The sequence below is a fragment of the Prionailurus viverrinus genome, chromosome D4 (assembly GCF_022837055.1).
Source record: "Prionailurus viverrinus isolate Anna chromosome D4, UM_Priviv_1.0, whole genome shotgun sequence".
Taxonomy (NCBI): Eukaryota; Metazoa; Chordata; class Mammalia; order Carnivora; family Felidae; genus Prionailurus; species Prionailurus viverrinus.
In genome coordinates, this window is record NC_062573.1 from 56,157,778 (window position 1) to 56,177,184 (window position 19,407).

Genomic DNA, 19,407 nt, shown 5'->3' on the forward strand with positions numbered 1-19,407 from the left:
AAAATAGTTCAAATAATACCTTGCACACAGTAGGTGTGCAGACAATACTGATAAAATGAAAATTATAACACTCGTTTTTAAGTTTGTTTCCTTTTTTATCCAAGCATCCTTACATTCCAGGAAAAAAAACTACTCCTGGATGGACATAAAAAAAATAAAACCCAAAACAAACTGTTTCAAATAAATGTAGGAAATGTCCCTATTTATATTCCACCTCTTGTGAAGTCAGAACCACATTACCAGAGTGAAGAGGTAAGCAGTCTTTCATTGAAGATTCATAGGTACTTTAGTTTAATTATTTTGGGTAATTATTTGATCTTGTAACTTCCCCCACCACCTCTATTAACAACCCTGTTAACATGGACTATCTAAAGCATGGGCTAATTTGAGATAGCATACTTGGAGGAATTCAGCTTTAAACCAAAATTAGCTTTCTAATTTAAGCAACATAGATAAGCAACTGAAATACCAAATTTACAATGCAGTCGTTGACACAGAGAAAGTTAGCTGCTTTTTAAGAATCAAATGGTAAGTCAAAAGCATAGTCAGGAAATATTTTCAAATCCTATTCAAAAAGAAAAAAAGCATTTCTTAAACAACCTACATATCTTTACTCTAAAAAATACAAGCATTCTTTTCACCTTTTTTTCAGACTTAAAATTTACTCTTTATCTTCCTATTTTAAAATCAGAAATATTTCAGAAAATATAGCAATGTAAACATCATTGGTTCTTTCATGCTGCTTTTCCCAAAAACATAGGCAAATATTCTTATACACCGGTTATGATAACTCACCTTAGTTATAAACGTGAAGGGCTGCTCTCAAATGATGAAGTTTCTTGTCATCAACATTTGGTAGTAGTTGATGCAGTTATATTTCAACTCCACTTATATATACACACTTGGATTAAGCAACATTGGGTGACAGCTTTTGATGAATGAGGCAGTGTAAATAGTGCTAGTTGAATGGGTTAGAATGAGTGGGAGTATATTTTATTCCCACAGCCAAATCCTAAACAGACTTTTAGATTATTTTAACTGCAGCAATTTCAATGAGTTATACTCAGTTAATCATTAATTTTTATGAAACCTCTATGACATGGACTCTAGGTACTGTTTATTGCTCAATGTAGATCATACAAGGGCACAGATTGTTTCATTGCCTTTCTCTTTTCTTTTGGGAAGTTGAAAACTTTAGGTAATTTTTTTTCTGATTATAAAAATGATGTACATGCTCTCAGAAGATAAGTAAATGACAGGAAAGCATATATGTTGTATTTCATGACATTCTTTTTCCAATGTAGAAATACTATGCATATCAATTTTTTCATAAAAATAGAATCTTCCAAAAAAAATAGAATCTTCCACAAATTTTATTTTATAAGCTGCTTTTTTGATTTTTCAATAATACTACATCATGAATACATGTCAGAAATATTCTTTTACAGGAAGCATTATAATTAGCATTCAATTATATAAATATCCCATAACCAATCTTTTATTAACACTTTGGTTGTTTCTATTTTTTCCCCCTTTCTTTTCTTCTTTTCTAATATCACCAATGTTGCAGCTGACATCTGTGTGTGTGTGTTTGTGTGTGTGTGTGTGTGTGTGTGTGTTGTGATTCTTGGTAAACCTTTGTACGTTCATTGGTAGCACAAATTCCTCGTACTGGGATTGCTGAATCAAAGGGTTCTTGCATCTTACATGTTGATAGATATTTTCCCATTGAATTCCAAATTTTTTCAACAATCCAAGTAAATGCCTTTTCACCATTGTCTTAGCAGCAATGGTGTCATCACCTGCAAGATATTTGCTTTTCTAGTGGAATTTAAGAAACAAAACAAACGAGCAAAGGGGAAAAAAAGAGAGAGAGGCAAACCAAGAAATAGACCCTTAACTATAGAAAACAAACTGATGGTTACTAGAGGGGAGGAGGGAGAGGGAATGGGTGAAATATGTGATAGGGATTAAGGAGTGCACTTGAGATCATTTCCAGTGCTATATGGAAGCGTTGAATCACTATATTGTACACCTGAAACTAATATTACACTGCATGTTAACTAACTGGACTTTAAATAAAAAAAAAATATTTGCTTGTCTAAAGAAGGAAAATATTTCATGGTTTTGAATTTTATTTAGTGAAATTAAGCAACTTAACAAAATGTATTTGTTATTGGGGTGCCTGGGTGTCTCAATCATTTAAGCATAGACTTTAACTCAGGTCATGATCTCATGGTTAGTGAATTTGAACCCTGTGAGTCTGAGTCCGCTGTCAGCACAGAGCCCACTTTAGATCCTCTGTCTGCCTCTCACTCTGCTCCTCCCCCACTCACACCCATGTGTACTCTCTCTCTCTTTCTCTCTCTCTCTCTCTCTCAAAAATAAATATTTAAAAATCTATTTGTCCTCAATTTCTGTCAATTATTGATTTATATGAATCCTTTGTAAATTAAGAAATGAAAGCCTTATCTCTGTGTGAGTTGAAATTTTTTCCATTTTTTGCTGTACATAAATTTTCAAATCTTATGTGGTCAAATTTAATCACTGTTTTAGAATTCCTGGATTTTGCATCCTGCTTCAAAATACCTCCCGTCTTCTAAACTTATAAATAAATTTATTATACCATTTCCTAAAATTATATCGTTTACTACTTAACACCTAAATCTTTGATACACTATTACTTTTACTATGAAGAATAAGGTATTTTTTTTCCTACAGTGCTTATCTCCAACCTCACATGTAATCCAATTTAGACAAAGTGATGTTTCATGTGTTATGTTGGAACTAACATGCAAAAGTCTATGAATGCAGAAATAAGGAGTTTGAATTTTATCCCATAGCCAACAGGAATCTTCTAAAAGTTTTTTAAATAAGTGAGAAGTGTTACAAAAACTGTGTTTTATGATTATATTATAAAAACTGTAATTTTATGGTTGTGTCTGGAGGAATGAAAGAAGAAAAGACAGGAAACAAGGTCAATCAGGAGGCCAATTAAAATAGCCCAGGCAAAAAGCAGTGAGGGCAGGGTCAGGGCAATGTTAGTGAGGCTAGTAAGGAGGGGATGAAGGTCATAAGTCCTTAAATATTAGAGTGATAAAAGGCCCCAGAGATCCCTGTTCTAGCTCCACTAAGTCACTTAGCTTCTTAGTGACTGAGTCAGGATTAAAACCCAGTTTCACTCTCAGTTCAGGGTTGTGTCCACTACAGAGCCTCCATAACTCTTTTTGGATGTGTTTGTATCAGCTCTGGACTGGGGTAGCGGGGAGGCAAAGGGAATTGAAGGGGGTGCCCGTGGTTCATGGTAGGAAACTCAGGTGGGGAGTCCATTGTCAAGCACAGGTAATGAGTATAATGTGGGGCAGATGGAGATTGAGATACTTGAGGAGCACTTACATGGAAATTTCAGCACTGAGCTGGAATTAGGTTGTGGGTGGGTAGGGGAGGCCAGAATTAGCTGTGTGGATTTGTTCTTCGTTACAGCATGAGAGTTGATGATGTAGGAGCAAATGAGAATGTCTCAGCTGAATGTGGAACAGGAAGCAGGCTATGTCTAGATGGAACTATAGGAAATCTTACATTTAAAGAGTAAGAGAAGATAAGGAGTTAGAAAAGACTAGGAAGAGAACCAGAAAAAAAGAGGTCATATATTATGAAGACTAAGAGAGAAGACCATCTCAAAAAGCAACATTTGGTGATGAGAACTACAGTGACCCAGCTGGGGATTAGAGACCTTTTAGAGAGACCATTAAGCGTGGGACTCTCCAAGAAACTGCAGTGGATTGCATAGTGTAGAGGAGGAACTGAGACTTTTTCAAGAAATACAGTAATGAAAGGGAAACAAAGAGACAATGGAATCTTGCCAGAGTAGCATGGAGAAGGGAAAATACTGCTTACCAGTTAGACAATCTTGGGCAAGTTGCTCAATATTTCTAAACTCTCAATTTCTTCATCATAATTATTTTCTTCATAATAATTTGAACTCAGTGGGTCATTGTGAGAATTATATGAGAAGGTATATTTTAAGCAGTTGGGACAGTACCTGGCACATAGTGGTAACTTAATACTTGTTATTATTATTATTATTGATGTTTTTTATTGGAATATGGGACTCTTGGGCATGTTACAATGCAAAGAGAAAATGAAAATGAAAGAGAGAAATGAAAAGGAGAAAACTCATATAATAAAGTCCCAGAAGAAACAGAGTGAAAGGAGAGAGCAGTAGTGGAGGGGTTGGCTTTGAAAAGGAGGAGGCATTCTTCTTTCTGTAGTAGAGGAGGAAAAGCAAAAGAATGGTAGAGATGTAAAGTTTTAAGGGACAAGAACTTGACAGTCTTGTAAAAATGGCTTGAATCTTCAGAAAGTAAGTTGTGAGGAGAGTTACAGAAATTAAGAGAAGTAAGCATGTGTTTTAATTTCCGAGGATGAGTAGGAAAAGTCTGAAACAGTTCCTTAGAGAATGTAAAAAAGAATTTACTAAGAAATGGGGAACCACTGTTCATGGATATCGAGTTTCAGTTTTAGAAGATGAAAAATGTTTTGGAGATGGATTGTGGTAATGGTTACTCAGCAGTATGAATGTACTTCATGCTACTGCACTGTATACATAGAATGGTTAAAATGGTAAAGTTTACCACAATTTAAAAAGTGATTTTACAAAGAATTTAAAAATTGGAGTGGGAGAAGTAGAAAGACTGGAGGTTGTTTGTAAACTGAGGAATTTGGGGGAATTCCGAAGAATGTTCTCTATCTTGGAGATTGCAAAGTTCTGATGATAATGGTAGTCAAGATTAGCTTTTGCAGGTGAACTGTAGAAGAATATTAAAGACTTATCAAAACAGGCACTGGAGTCACCAAAGGTGACCTCAATAGAGGCGCCATCAAACAGAAAAGGACGTTAGGGTCTCTATCAACCTGAATGGAAAGGAATTAACATAAGTAGTTAGGTAGTTGGACCCATGGTGAGGGTTAGCAAGAGCAGTAAAAAATAAGAAATGTGTCACTTCTCTATTGTTCCTGGGAGATGGGCACACAAAGAAAGGGTGTGGGTTTTGAGAATAGTGGTGTCACCAAGGGAAGCTGCATTTTAGTTAATAAAGGAAAATAGAAGGACCTTTTTAAGGAAAAAAAGGAGGGAGATGATATTCCAGAGGAAATGACACACATTTAAATTATGAAAGAAAAAAAAAACCCAAACAACCTGAAAGAATATTTTAATCTATCAAGAAATAATATCTTGCATGGAAATTCATTAGTTGGTGATTCACATCTGAGCAACAACAACAAAAATGTATGAAGTGTAGTCATTTCCCAAACTGCAGTGTTGTTTGTTCTTTGCCTGGCAAAGTCTTCCAGAAACTTACACATTCAACAAATATCAAGTGCCCATTACTTGCCAAGGACTATGTATTCCAACCCCATTAACCCATGGGACACTGCATGAAAATTTTCATTTCACTGTGTATTCTTATCTACATCTGATCAACTGGAAAATCATTTATTGAATTACCAACCACTTCTCATATGTCAGGCAATGCCCTTTGATAAGCAATTTCCTTTTTTTAAAATACCAATACTCTTTATAATGTTAAGTTGGCTGTTGGCTTTTCTTTCCTGATTGTGAATTTTACTTGTAAAATAAATTCATTTGATTAGATTGATTTCTTGTGAAGAGGCTTGTCATTAACATGTAGAGTTTATAAGAAATTTTTATTAAAAATACATGTTAATTATGGAAATTTTGGAATACAAAATATAAAGTTCAACATTTGATGCCCTAGAAGGAGCTAAATGCTTTGGGGAAAAAAAAAAGTCTTGGGACATCTGGGTGGCTCAGTGGGTTAAGTGTCCAACTTAGGCTCAGGTCATGATCTCTTGGTTCTTGAGTTTGAGCCCCACATCAGGCTCTGTGCTAACAGCTCAGAGCCTGGACCCTGCTTTGGATTCTGTGTCTCCTATTCTCTCTGCCCCTCCCCTGCTCTCACTCTGTCTCTTTCTCTCAAAAATAAATATTAAATTTTTTTAAAGAAAGAAAGAAAAGAAACATGCCTAGTAATCATTGTAAAGAAATTCTGCCCTCCTAATATCCCAAGAAAAGTCCCAAATTATGTTGGATTTGTACATGTCTATACTATACCACAGAGTGCTGCCGAGTAATCATAACAACAGTAATAACTCAAACACTTGTCTAGTGCTGCGTTAGGTGCTGGGGTATAGCAGTGAACAAAACAAAGTTTTTCCTGCCTCCTGCAGTTCACTCTCTTTTGGAGAAATAGATGTTGAACAAATAATCATGCAAATAAATCATTTATTTTATTTTATTTTTTAAAGTTTATTTTTATTTTGAGAGACCGAGAGAGAGAAAGAGAGAGAAAAAGAGAGTGTGTGTACAAGCGGGGGAGGGGTAGATAGAAGGAGATATAGAATTCCAAGCAGGCTCTGTACTGTCAGTGGGGCTCGAACTCATGAATGGTGGTATCATGACCCCACAAATAAATCATTTATAAACAGTGATAAATAAATAAGAACTAGGCTGGTAAAGAAGATAAACAGTAGTATTAAAGTAGTGTGGTCACAGAAAGTGGCATTTATGTTGCACTCCAAGGGTGTGAAGAATATATGGAAGGGAGGGGACAGAGAGTGCTTTCTGGGCAGAGAAAACCCCAGGGTCAAAGGGTCTTACAGAATTCGTCGTATTTGGAAATGAGAGGGCTAGTATGGTTGGAGCACAGTGGACAATGAGGAGAGTATAATGTAATGGTGTTGGCAGTAGAAGAGGACAGAAGCCAGGTAGGGCTGGGCCCTGGAGACCAGAAGGAGGAGCTTGGATTTTATTCAAAATTCAGTGGGAAGCCAATGAAGGGTTTTTAAGTAATATGGGATGTGACTTGGTTTTCATTTTTTAAAGACTGCTTTGGCTGTCATATAAGGAATAGATGGAGGGTAGGAAGAGGAAAGAAATGAAATCAGCAAGGAGTCTGCATTAGTTCAAGCTCTTAATAATGGTGGTGGTGATGATAATGGTGATGGCACTTACAGTGTCTTGGGCATCTTCTGTGGGCCAGATGCTTTACATATGTTATCTCTAATTGTTACCATGACCCTGGTATTTGAGTGCCATTTTAAAATTTAGGAAATAGAGACTCAAAGAGATTGTGTGTTGCAAAAGACCACATAGCTAATAAGTAGCAAAGCTAGGATCTGAACTTAAGTCCATCTGGTTCTTTCTCTTATTCCATGGGAACCGTTGGTAAAATGAGGTGAAATTAAATTTTGGTGTTTTAAATTCCATTCACCACCTTGTAAAGCTTACATACTTTTGCATGAGCAGAAGATTTATGAAGGTATAGAGGGGTCATCAAAACTCTTGTTGGGTACTAGAAAATTACTGGAAGAAGACAGTGCCCCACAACTTGTCTTGGCTGGTAGGAGGGACAGGAAATGGGGAGAATGATTAAGTTTGACAACGCTATATGATTTCATTCTGGGAGATTTCACAGGGGAGCAGGAGGGAGAGGGTGAGATGGGAGGGTGATCACATTATCCTCTGTTCCCTTGGGTATAGTGGTTTCACTTCTTTCTTGGGGGAGGTCAGAAAAAGTGATGTCGCAGAAGGGGAGGTTGAAATTTGGGGAACAATGAGATAGCATTGTCCTTGTTCAAACTGAATCACTTCCTGTCCCTGAGTCCCTGGCACTCTGAAAGTTTCTACACGCCTCTTACCTGGACCCAGGAGAGAACATTTCTCCCAAGAAGAGGAAACACTACAAAGAAATTTGGCAAATCAGTATATGATTCAAGTAGAACTCCTTGTGACAAGAGGGGAGGGATGTTGAGATTTTAGGAAAACTTTCTTTTGTTCTTTATTTAGCATTTGTAAAGCACTTCTATGCTTTCCCACAGTATTCCTGGATGCATTCTTACCCAGTCATTTTTATTCACTGACACTACCTACCCCTTCAACCTTTGTAGCCTCACACAACAGTAACCCCCCTACTCCCACACATACACACTGTACATTTTATACCCATTGGACTGCTTACTATTCTTCAATTCACCACACACTTGTATACCTCCATGCCTTTGTACAAGCTGTTCCTCTTGCTAGAGATGCCTCTTCCTCTTTGCCTGGGAAGCTTCTATTTAACCCTTAGAGCCCAGTTCAAATGCCTTCATTTCCCTAACCACCCACAATCAAACAGAATTTATTGCTTCCTTTTCTTACTTGCTTATCATATCCAACTAAATTAGCTTTCCTATATCCTCTGCTGGAATGCTAGCTCCTTAGAAATAAGGGTTGTACCTTAGTCATCTTTGTTTCCCAAGCAGTTATTGATAGCAGGCACTCAGTAAATTTTGTGTACTTTGGATCTGTCCTTGCAAAAACCCGAAAAAATAGGTAAGGCAGGTATTACCCACTGAAGAGATGTGGAAATCTTGTCCAAATCCCAAACATCTACTGAGTGGTAGAGCTGGAACTGTGAGTTGAACAGGATAGAATTGGCACTACTACATTTTGACCTACAAAGATGACAGTTTTACATGACTCAGTCTAATGAAACCCAGGTCTTCTTGTTCTTGGGTCAATGCTCTTTCTAAAGCATTCAAAGAAGCTGACTTTTTGTTTGGTCTATGGCCCTGTGGTTTTAGTGTGGCCAAACATTTCGAATTGTTCAGTTCAATGTATTGTTTTTATTCCCCTCCAGTGACCCTCCCCATGTCTCACATACTTTGGAGATCTAGCTACGTGTTGAACCAAATCTTTAACAATTTTTGAAGAAACAGAAGAAGAATGACCTCCATTCCTAAGCTTACATTCAAGATTTGCTCCCTCTCTGCAGGGCTCTTCAGCTCTCTTGGTCTTAGTTTCCTCTTCTCAAAAATGAAGAGGGTGCATGAAAGCCAGTGTCTTCCTATCCCTTTGACTCCTTCCTGTGTTCCTATACAGGATTCCACTTCAGCCTCTTCCTTCTCCTTTCCCTGGGCCTGCTTCTTCAATACCAGCAGCTGCACCAGCCCATTGCCCACCCAAAAGATGTCAGCCTCAGAAAACTGCACAAGTTCTGCTTCAGCCCTGTACCCTCCTCTTCTCCTTCCACTACCTTACAGCAAATAGCATAATGGGGTTAGACAAGGGGGCAATTAACTAACCTGGGGTCATGTCCTGGCAAAGGCAGATCTGAAATACAGTTAAGCCATTGATTTGGGTACATTGTGTCTTAGGCCAAAATTATAGGGAAAGAGGAAGTCTATAGAGTCTGTAGTATATATTTTCTTTTTTATGGATTCAGGAAGCTTTTAAGTGTAGAGGAAAGCAATGTATGGGAAAGAAACAACATGGAACAAATACGTCTTTGGTTTTAGTTAATTCTGAGGTTTAAAGTTGAGATCTTTTTTTGTTTACTTAAAAAATTTTAAGTAAAGCTGGACAAATAATATACAAATTATGAATTTTGTAAAAATTTAGTGGAGCATAAAAAATGCAATAGGAGTATGCAGAGTTAAAAGTTCTGTGTTTTTAGAAATTTACCCTTGTATAGTGTTTACTATGTGCTAAGTATTGTACTGCATGCTTTATATAGTTAACTAATTCAATTATCATAGCAATCTTGTCAAAAGTGTACTGTTATTTTCCCTATTTTACAGGTGATGAAACTGGGGCACAGAAGGGTCAAGTAAGTTGCTAAAACTTGAAGCAAATGTTTTCAGAATTCATGAGGGGCTCTAGAAAGGCGTTTCTTTTGGATTTCACATCTTCCCCCCCCCCCCCGATCCCTCACACCAGAGCAGAAACTCCTTACCCATAGTTGGTTTCTGCTTAAAGTATACTTGGTCAAGAATATTTTGCTACAAGAAAACAAATTAAGGGGGTGAGAATATGGCCTAAATCCATAACACCTGGATTATTTAACCCTGTAAAGGGAGAGTGAGACTAAAGTCCAATTTGTATACCATCATTGGTGGTCTTGTTGGTGAGGAGATCTAGCAACATAAGAAGAAACCATTATACTTTAAGGCTGGAAGAGGGAATTTTCAAAACTTTTTCATGAGTATAAACCTTGTCTGAAAAAGAAATATTGCTTAGAAACCCCAAAAGGATTTGACAAATCAGTAACTTACTAATATAAATGTTGTTCATATGTTTAAATTTTTAATATTTGCTCATTATAATGTTAACTAACCAGAGACTTCTCTTTTCAGCATGATGGTGGATTAGTTATTATGACCAATCCTCCTTACTAAAACTACTAAAATGTTGAAAGAAATAAAAAAATCTTTCAAACTCATTTGTTGAACTGGAATGAAAGTAAAGAATGTATAGTGTTCAAAATACTGGGAGACAAGAAACCTTGGCTTTTTCCTAAAGTCATCTACTATATTCTAGAGACAGGTTAGACAACTACATGAAGTTCAGGGCCCAGGAGATAAAGTCCAGGATATGCCTAAAATGGGTATCCTAATAGGAAACTGCATGGCCTAAATCTGAACACCAAAACGGCTACACTTGAAGTGTAAGGGTGGTTGAGATAAATAAACCTCACCTGCAGAAGGGGACTGCTAGGAAGCTCTGGCACTAGATGGAGGGAAAATCATTCTTCTGAGGATGATTCCTCATGAAAAGTCAGCCCCCACACGGGTTTGTAGTTTGAAATCACACTACCTGTGTGTTTCCAAAAGCCTGAAATAGAGAATTAAATATCAAATGGTTTCAGGTTGGTAGTATCCCAAGACAAATGGGAAAGGCAAACACAAATCCTATCTTGATGAACTCAGCTGCAGCCCAAGCCATAAAATATTCATCCACACAGAAAAATTTCCAGGGCAAATGAATAGTTTGCAGTCAAGATTTATAAAACAAATAAAAATACTTGGCAACATGATGAAAGCCACAGAAGGAACAGACAACAGAAGCCAACCTGAAAGTTGATTCATGTATTAGAACAATCAGAAATGACATATTGAACAACTGGTTTTAATATCTTTAGGTAGGGTTTTAAAAATATTGAAAAAATGAATAAGGAAAATTTAGAGTTGAAAAAGATCCAAATAGAATATCTAGAAATAAAAAATACAATGTTGAAATTAAAGCTTCATTAAATAGCAGATTAATGGCAGATTACACATAGTGAATTAGATGAAGAATCATGAATTAGAAAATATATCTGAAAATATTCATTGGAAAACAATTTAAAGACACATAGAGATGGAAAATATGAAAAAGAGGGTGAGAAACTTGAAGGACGGAATTGGACAATCTAATGTGTATCTATTTGGAATTTTAGAAGAAGATGATAAAATAGGGAAGGGAAAATATTTGAAGGTAAATAAAGATTAAGAACTTTCCAGAATTATTGAAAGACTCCAATCCTCAGATCTAAGAATCCCAAGCATGTTTAAAAAATTAAAGAAATCCATTAAATAATGAGGAAGGTTTTAGAAGATGTAATTAAAGCTGAGTCACAGAAAATAGTTCTGGCAGAGCATTCCATATAAGGTGGCAGAAAAACAAGGTGGGAGCAGATAGATCTAAAATCTCAGCCTGGACAAATGCTTTTCAAAGTCATGCACATGGAAAAAGCAGATGCCAAGCCACAGAATGTGTATTGACTTGAGTCACTAAGTTGTGAATTAGTTCTCACAACTGGAGATGAAATACAATCTGTCTTGCTTCAGTTCACTGCTTTAGACCTGGCTTGTTTTATTTTTAAATTTTTATTTGTACCTAGATCCACAAAGGAAGACAACTTGCAAAGGTAGTGTCCCAAGACAAATGTATATAACATTTGTATATATTTTAAAATATGTCATCTCTGTTCATGAAAAGAGTAATTGCATCTATGTATATGTATGTATGGGAGATTTATTTCTGAGTCTTGCCTAATTCTCTGCAAATATGTACCAACAAGTGTTAAGAACATCTCTGAATTGGCAACAATATAAGCAAAACAGATTGCTTAACCAAGGATTAAAACTTGCCCATTAATATTAGCTTTGACTCTGGGGATAGTCCCCAGATTCCAAAGCCTAAAGTAATTTAATATTTTCAAAATCTGAAATCCTAACAAGGATACAAGTCTTTGGGAAGTATCCTAAATTCTATCAAGTGACTTACCATTTGTTATTCAAGAGAAACATACATGAGTTTTAGACAGGCAAAGATTTACATTTTGAAGCACATCTTCTGAGTAAAATGTAATGTATCTTTAACTTGGCTCTAAAGAGGTCGACTTGGCACATAAAACACATAAAACATTGATGAGGAGACATTTATTCCAGATACCACAGATATATATATGTAAAGCCAATGAAAGTACACTTAACTTCAATTTCCAGTGCACAGGGATGCCACTTAGATACTTCTGGAATCAATTCTGGGAACTAATAGGCTTCATATGAAGGCAGCTTTGGAAAACTAAGGAATAACAAGAGGAATTTCTAAAAGGATGAGCCAGACATTTATGGAAATGTGGAAAGTGGAACTCAAGTCTCTAAAATTTAGAAGCAAGAGAAGGCAGCCTGAAGCAGCAGCTGAGATAACAAAACTTTGCATTGGTGGAAGATAAATGTAGCAGATCTCCTTTAAAAAAATAAGAAAAACATTAAAAAAAGTTTTCTCTTTAAGAATGGAAATCAACTACTTTTTAGTCAAGTGCTTGCTAGCTACATTATGAAGACTAAAGATAAGTTTCAAAAATAGATATAAAAGATAAGTTGCAAAAGATAAGTTTCAGACTCCTGACACCCAGCCAGAAGATAAGAATTGTCCTTGTGCTAAGAAACCAGTCAGCCAATGAGCCTTTACTATTTTGATGTCACATGCAGAATCTCAAGATGATCTGGTTTATCAAACGCTTGGAATAATTACACAAAGCAGATACTTTGTTAAATTATACATCACTTGAACAATGTTTAAATCAAGAAAAATAATCAGGGTGGATTATTGTTAGCTCATAATGATTTAACAATACTTTAAACTTTCTTAAAGTATGTTGTGTTCAAAGTCTATAAAAAAACTACCTCTTTCTGCCATCTTGGAGCCTGAGGAGACCTGCTGGGAACAGTACTAAAACGACAGAAGGCTGTAGTCCAAGGCCATTTTTGCTGGCTATCAGGAGGGTCTCTGGAACCAGAGGGAGCACACAGCTCTTCTTAAAATTGAAGGTGTTTATGCTCGAGATGGAAATGAATTCTACCAAGCAAGAGATGAATCTATGTGTACAAATCAAAGAACAACCCAGTGACTCCTGGTGACAAATTTAGTAATCTAAAAAATCCTAGTAATCTGGTAAAAATAACTCACACTCATGGAAACAGTGGTACAGTCATGCCAAATTCCAAAGTCACCTTCCTGCTAAAGTCACAGAATCCCTGTGATGCTGTACTCCTTAAGGATTTAAATTTACTGAAAAGCAAATAAATAAAAGTGTAGGTTTGTTAAAAATAAAACAAAACAAAACAACCACACAGTCTATCGAAACTAAATTTGTGACCATGGGGTTAAGAGAATAATCCTTTTTTTTTTTTTTCCTACCAAGGTAGGACACTTAAAAAAAGTGGTTCCTGGGGCGCCTGGGTGGCGCAGTCGGTTAAGCGTCCGACTTCAGCCAGGTCACGATCTCGCGGTCCGTGAGTTCGAGCCCCGCATCAGGCTCTGGGCTGATGGCTCGGAGCCTGGAGCCTGTTTCCGATTCTGTGTCTCCCTCTCTCTCTGCCCCTCCCCCGTTCATGCTCTGTCTCTCTCTGTCCCAAAAATAAAAATAAAAAACGTTGAAAAAAAAAATTAAAAAAAAAAAAAGTGGTTCCTGACTTTTTCCCCCCCTGAATCACAAATACAATATAATGGTTCTTCCTCCCCCCACCCATTAATGTTGCTTTGCAACTGGGACACAAAAAACAAATGCCTCAACCCCAAAATTACAATCTTAGGGAAGATATATATTTTTCTAAAGTGTGTCTGCTAGCTAACTCAAGTCTGGGGAAAAATTACTAGCTGCCCCAGACTGACATAATGCCTGCCTATCAAAATGGCTACAATGAAGAAGATAGAAAATATCAAGTATTTGCAAGGATTTGGGACAAATGGAATTATACATGGCTGATTAGAGTATAAATTGCTACCACCACTTTGGGAAATAATTTGGTAGCATTCACTAAAGCTGAGCATGTGCATACTTTTGACCAAGCAATTCTACTTGAAGGTATATATGAAAGGCATAAAAATGCCAAAAGACATAGTAAGGGAATGTTCATAGCAGTCTTAGTTATATAACTCCAAACTGGAAACATGGAAAATGTTCATCTACATTATAACAGATAAATTGTAACACATTTATTTAGAGGAATTCTAACCAGTAATAAGAATAAACATATGTGCAACTACACAGAGGGATCTCACAAACATAATGTTGAGCGAAAAGCTAGACACAAAACATATACTGTATGAATTCATTTGTAAATAGTTCAAAAACCCCACAAATTGAATATGTGGTGTTTGATGTTAGAAAGTAAAATACTATTCTTGAGGTAGAGAGTAGTGACTAGAAGAGGGCATAAGGAGACTCTGAGTTCTATACTCCTATTTCTTTAAATAATTACTGAGGTTGGTTTACCTTGTAACAAACCATTAAGCTATACAGTCAGATTTGTGCAGTGTTTGTGTGTGTATGTTATATGTTAATGAATTTTTTTTTAAGTTAAAGGAAAGAGAAGACTATCAGTGAATTCTAAAATGTACACATTCCATATTCTTAAATGTGGTAGTCAAAGACACACTGACAGAATTAAATAAGCCCTCTATATTGTGGTTAAAAAGAATTAAAGCAGTGTCAGTGTCTGTGTTTAAGAATGCATTCAGCTGACTGGAAAATGGTCAGACAGGAAATGAACACATTCTCTTCTTCCCTTTGTACAAAATAAGTGGTTCTGATATGTCTGATTAAAGACTTAGTTTTCATACAGAGAAAGACAGATACCACATGTTTTCACTCTTAGGTGGATCCTGAGAAACTTAACAGAAACCCATGGGGGAGGGGAAGGAAAAAAAAAAGGAGGTTAGAGTGGAAGAGAGCCAAAGCATAAGAGACTCTTAAAAACTGAGAACAAACTGAGGGTTGATGGGGGGTGGGAGGGAGGGGAGGGTGGGTGATGGGTATTGGGGAGGGCACCTTTTGGGATGAGCACTGGGTGTTGTATGGAAACCAATTTGACAATAAACTTCATATATTGAAAAAAAAAAAAGACTTAGTTTTCTGACCTGAAAAAATTGAAAATTAATCAGATTAAAAGAGATTTTTCAGGTGTTTTTCGGAGTAAGGCAGAATCCTCAGGGTAACTTTGAAAAGAGTTTGACTGACCTTTGCAGAAGTTCTTAAAAACAAAAAATGGTTTGAGTTCGGCAGAAATCAGAGGATGTCAACAACCTGGGAAGTTATTTGTTACCTAGGATGAATGTTGTTCCTTAGCTAACAAATCTCTTTTCTTTCACCAAAGACAAAATTTAGATATGCAGAAACATAAACCATTCATGGCAATCCTGTCTATCTGCCAACAGCGTCTAGGACTAGGCATGTAACCCAGATCTTGCCAATGAGACAAAGGGGTGGCGTATCTGGGACTTGTGGGACAATTTTTCTCCTTAGGAGTAAGAACTTTTTGACTTTTTGGCTTTGCCTCTGTGAAGATGTAATTCTCAGAGCTGGGCCAACAATATCTCATAAAGGAAGAGACCATGGACAGTCTGAGGATGGCAGAGTAGAAGGATGAGAAGAGCCTGGGTCTTGGTGACGTCCTTGATTCTTTGCACCAACTCTGGTATTGCCCACTTCAGAACTTCTTGTTAAGTAAGCACCAAGTGTCCTTATATTTTAAGCCATATCTAATTCATTATTATATTTTTGCAGCTAAAGCATATCAAGTGATACAAATTCTCTTTGGCTTGTTTTTGTTTTGTTTTGTTTTGTTTTGTTTTTTTGCCTAAATGTAATCTACATCGGCTTTTTCTAAATCCTAAAATGAAATGGCAAACAACTAATGTATTCTGGACATTGTCTTAATCATATCTTTAAATACAGCTGGATTGGGGCGCCTGGGTGGCGCAGTCGGTTAAGCGTCCGACTTCAGCCAGGTCACGATCTCGCGGTCCGTGAGTTCGAGCCCCGCGTCGGGCTCTGGGCTGATGGCTCAGAGCCTGGAGCCTGTTTCCGATTCTGTGACTCCCTCTCTCTCTGCCCCTCCCCCGTTCATGCTCTGTCTCTCTCTGTCCCAAAAATAAATAAACGTTGAAAAAAAAAATTTAAAAAAAAAAAATTAAAAAAAAAAAAATACAGCTGGATTGTTTAAGCATTTCCCCTGCCCTCACCCTGCCATGCTCAAAGTTCTTTTTTTCCTTTAGTTTTTAATGTAGTAAAAATATATACAACATAAAACTTATCATCTAACCATTTTTCAGTGTGCATTTCAGTAGTGTTACTAGGTCTGTTCTGCAGCAGGTATCTAGAAGTTTTTCATCTTGCAAAACTGAAACCATATTCATTGCACAACAATTCCCCATTTCCTTCTTCCCCAGGCCCCTGTCAAAACTGTCCTACTCTCTGTTTCTGTATGTTTGGCTACTGTAGATTCCTCACATAAGTGGACTGATATAGTATACAGTATTTGTGTCTGGCTTATTTCACTTAGAATGATGTCCTTAAGGTTCATCCATGTTGTAGCATCTGACAAGATTCTTTCTTTTAACATTGAATAATATTCTATTGTATGTATATACCACATTTTCTTTATCCATTTATTGGTGAATGGACATTTGGGTTGATTTTACCTGTTGGCTATTTTGAATAATATGGCAATGAACATGGGTGTACAAATATCTCTTCAAAATTTTGCTTTCAATTCTTTTGGATATATACGCAAAAGTGGAATTGCAGGATAATATAGTAGTTCTATTTTTAATTTTATGAGGAACCTTCATACTGTTTTCCATATCAGCTAAACAGTTTAATATTTAAATAATGTTATATTTAAAAAATTATGGCATAATAATATGGATATATAAATCAATATGTTATAAACAATAACATATTGTATATGAGAGAAAAAGCATGGTATGTCAGAAATAGAAAAGATAAACTGAAAATATTTTGTATCAGGACAAGATTTTGAAAACATATAAGTAACTGAGATGCTTTTTAAAAAATAAATTCAGATGGCCAATAGCAGTACTGTTATTACTATTTTTACAATTAATTCTATAGATTGCCAATATACTATTATATTATTATTTTTGCAAAACATCAATTGGATTTGTTTACCAAAAACTTCTACATGTATAAATTTGCCTAAATTTGTGTGTAAAATTGATTATGAAAATTACATATACATATACATATTGGTTATTGTGCTTGGACAAATAGTGACAAAATGAAATGACTTGTAAACACTTTGAACAAAGTTAACATTCTATTTATAAAGTGAACTTTTAAACAGGTTTTCATATCCTCCAGTAACTAATGTAGCTAACAAAGGGGCAAAAACAACAACAGTCAATAAGGTATTAACATTTTCAAAGTTAAAAAAACTGAAACAATTGGGCCAAAGTATAAATAAAAAATATATTTTTAATTAAAATATTTGAATTTTATTATTTTTTTCAAGTGTAGAATTTTGTGATTTATCCCTTATATTCAACATCCCATGCTCATCACATAGTAAAATAGGTAAAAACTCAAGTAGGTATATAATAAAGTGATGTTGGAACTCCACTGAAATTGCCAAAATGAACTCGTGATTTTATATATACAGATTTTCTCCCTCATCTCTGTAACTGAACTAATTTAACGTCAGTAGTAAAATGAAATAATCTACTATATATCCCAGGGCCCATATTTTGTAATCTAATAATGTTCTCCACTAAAGAAATCAAAGTTCTTTGGAGAATAGCTGGTTTCTGTTACAGGTAGAAGACATGCAAGATGAGCCTGAATAAATTGTTGCCTGAAAGCAGTGATGCATTTTGTAGAGTTCTAAGGTGATTAATAAAAGAGCAAATGAACCAGCATAAAAAGGCTTCTAAGTGCCAAATAGTGGCAATTTGAGTCAAAATAAAAAAATTATAGCTAATCAAAACAAGTTAAGTTTGAAAATTTACAACGTCAACAAAAATCATGAGTCCATAATGATGCTCAAAAGAGAAAAGCACTAAAAACTGTTTTCTGTTCAAATTATCATTTCAGAATACCTATATTTGTAAGAATTGTAAATATTTTCTCATAATATGTGAAAGTTTTTCCTTGTACAAAGACTGAAATTACTGCTTGCATAACTTTTATAGGAATTTTCTCCTATGTTTGGGATATGTCTATCAAATAGTTACAGAAATACTGGCCAAATTATTAATACTTATGTAAAACTTTAGATATTCCACACCACCCTCACTGACACATTATCTCAGATTAGCTGGTATAGTCCAAAATCAGAATGAGAGTTCCTTCTAATGCTGATATTCAGCGGGCATGCTGAATATGCTCCATGTGGCTGGTTCTTTTATTTATTTCTGCTTATGCCATACCAGAACATCAGAACATACATGAACATCATCACCCGTGGATAAATCAAGAGATATTTTTCACAACCAAATAGCCACCTAGTAATAAACTGTATCATATATTGGATGATATTAAATTTGATTATTAAGAGAAATTTAAAAATTAACAGTATGGTAGCTTTCTTTCCTTTCTTTCCCTTCCTTCCTTCTTCCTTCCTTCCTTCCTTCCTTCTTTCCTTCCTTCCTTCTTCCTTTCTTCCTGCCTTCCTGTCTTTCTTTTTTTCTTTCTTTCTTTCAAATTACATTACATTTGAAACTTTTAAAAATCACTTACTCTCTTTAAGAAAAAAAAATATATAAACTGCTTGATAGCATTTCTTACTGCCACTGATAGAGCAACAGGCTAAGAAGTTAGAGTGGTTGATATTGAACACAGCAGAGATGCAAAACAATGAACCTCTGTCAAACTCTTTAAGAAAGCATTGAATCTTTGCTAGGAAATTTAAGAGAAGTAATGAGCAAAACATGATTGCTAAATGTCTCAGATGCACTAGTATTGTGAGGGAAAATTGTGGGCAATCATCTAATTTTTGAGGTGTTCAGAGTGAAGAGGAATTAGATGTAGACTGTTGTGCTAATTAAAAGTGAAAGCAATCAGCCAAGTTTGTGGGTTCTGGCAATACCAACGGGAATGGCAAAAGAAAGTTACGTAAGAAAATGGTGGCTGGCAGGGAAACTTCTTCAGATGGCAATGAATGTAGACCTAAAAAAATAGGTGGAAAGTTTTAATGTCATCTCACTAATGTTTCTGTATTTGGAAATCATGGAAACTGAATTGAAAATCGCTTTACAAAAAGATTAAGGTCATA

General features: G+C 35.8%; 1 protein-coding gene across 2 annotated transcripts in view; it reads right to left on the reverse strand.

Annotated features, from left to right (window-relative positions):
* The window catches only part of IL33 (interleukin 33), a 38,768-nt gene that overhangs the window by 16,469 nt on the left and 2,892 nt on the right, over window positions 1-19,407 (reverse strand). Inside the window, exon 2 of one of the 2 annotated variants that reach the window (XM_047830291.1) lies at window positions 10,542-10,678. The exons of the other annotated variant lie outside the window; for it this stretch is intronic. The gene's annotated coding sequence lies outside the window, so the exon portion shown is untranslated. The remainder of the gene's footprint in view (window positions 1-10,541; window positions 10,679-19,407) is intronic. 2 annotated transcript variants of the gene reach the window in all.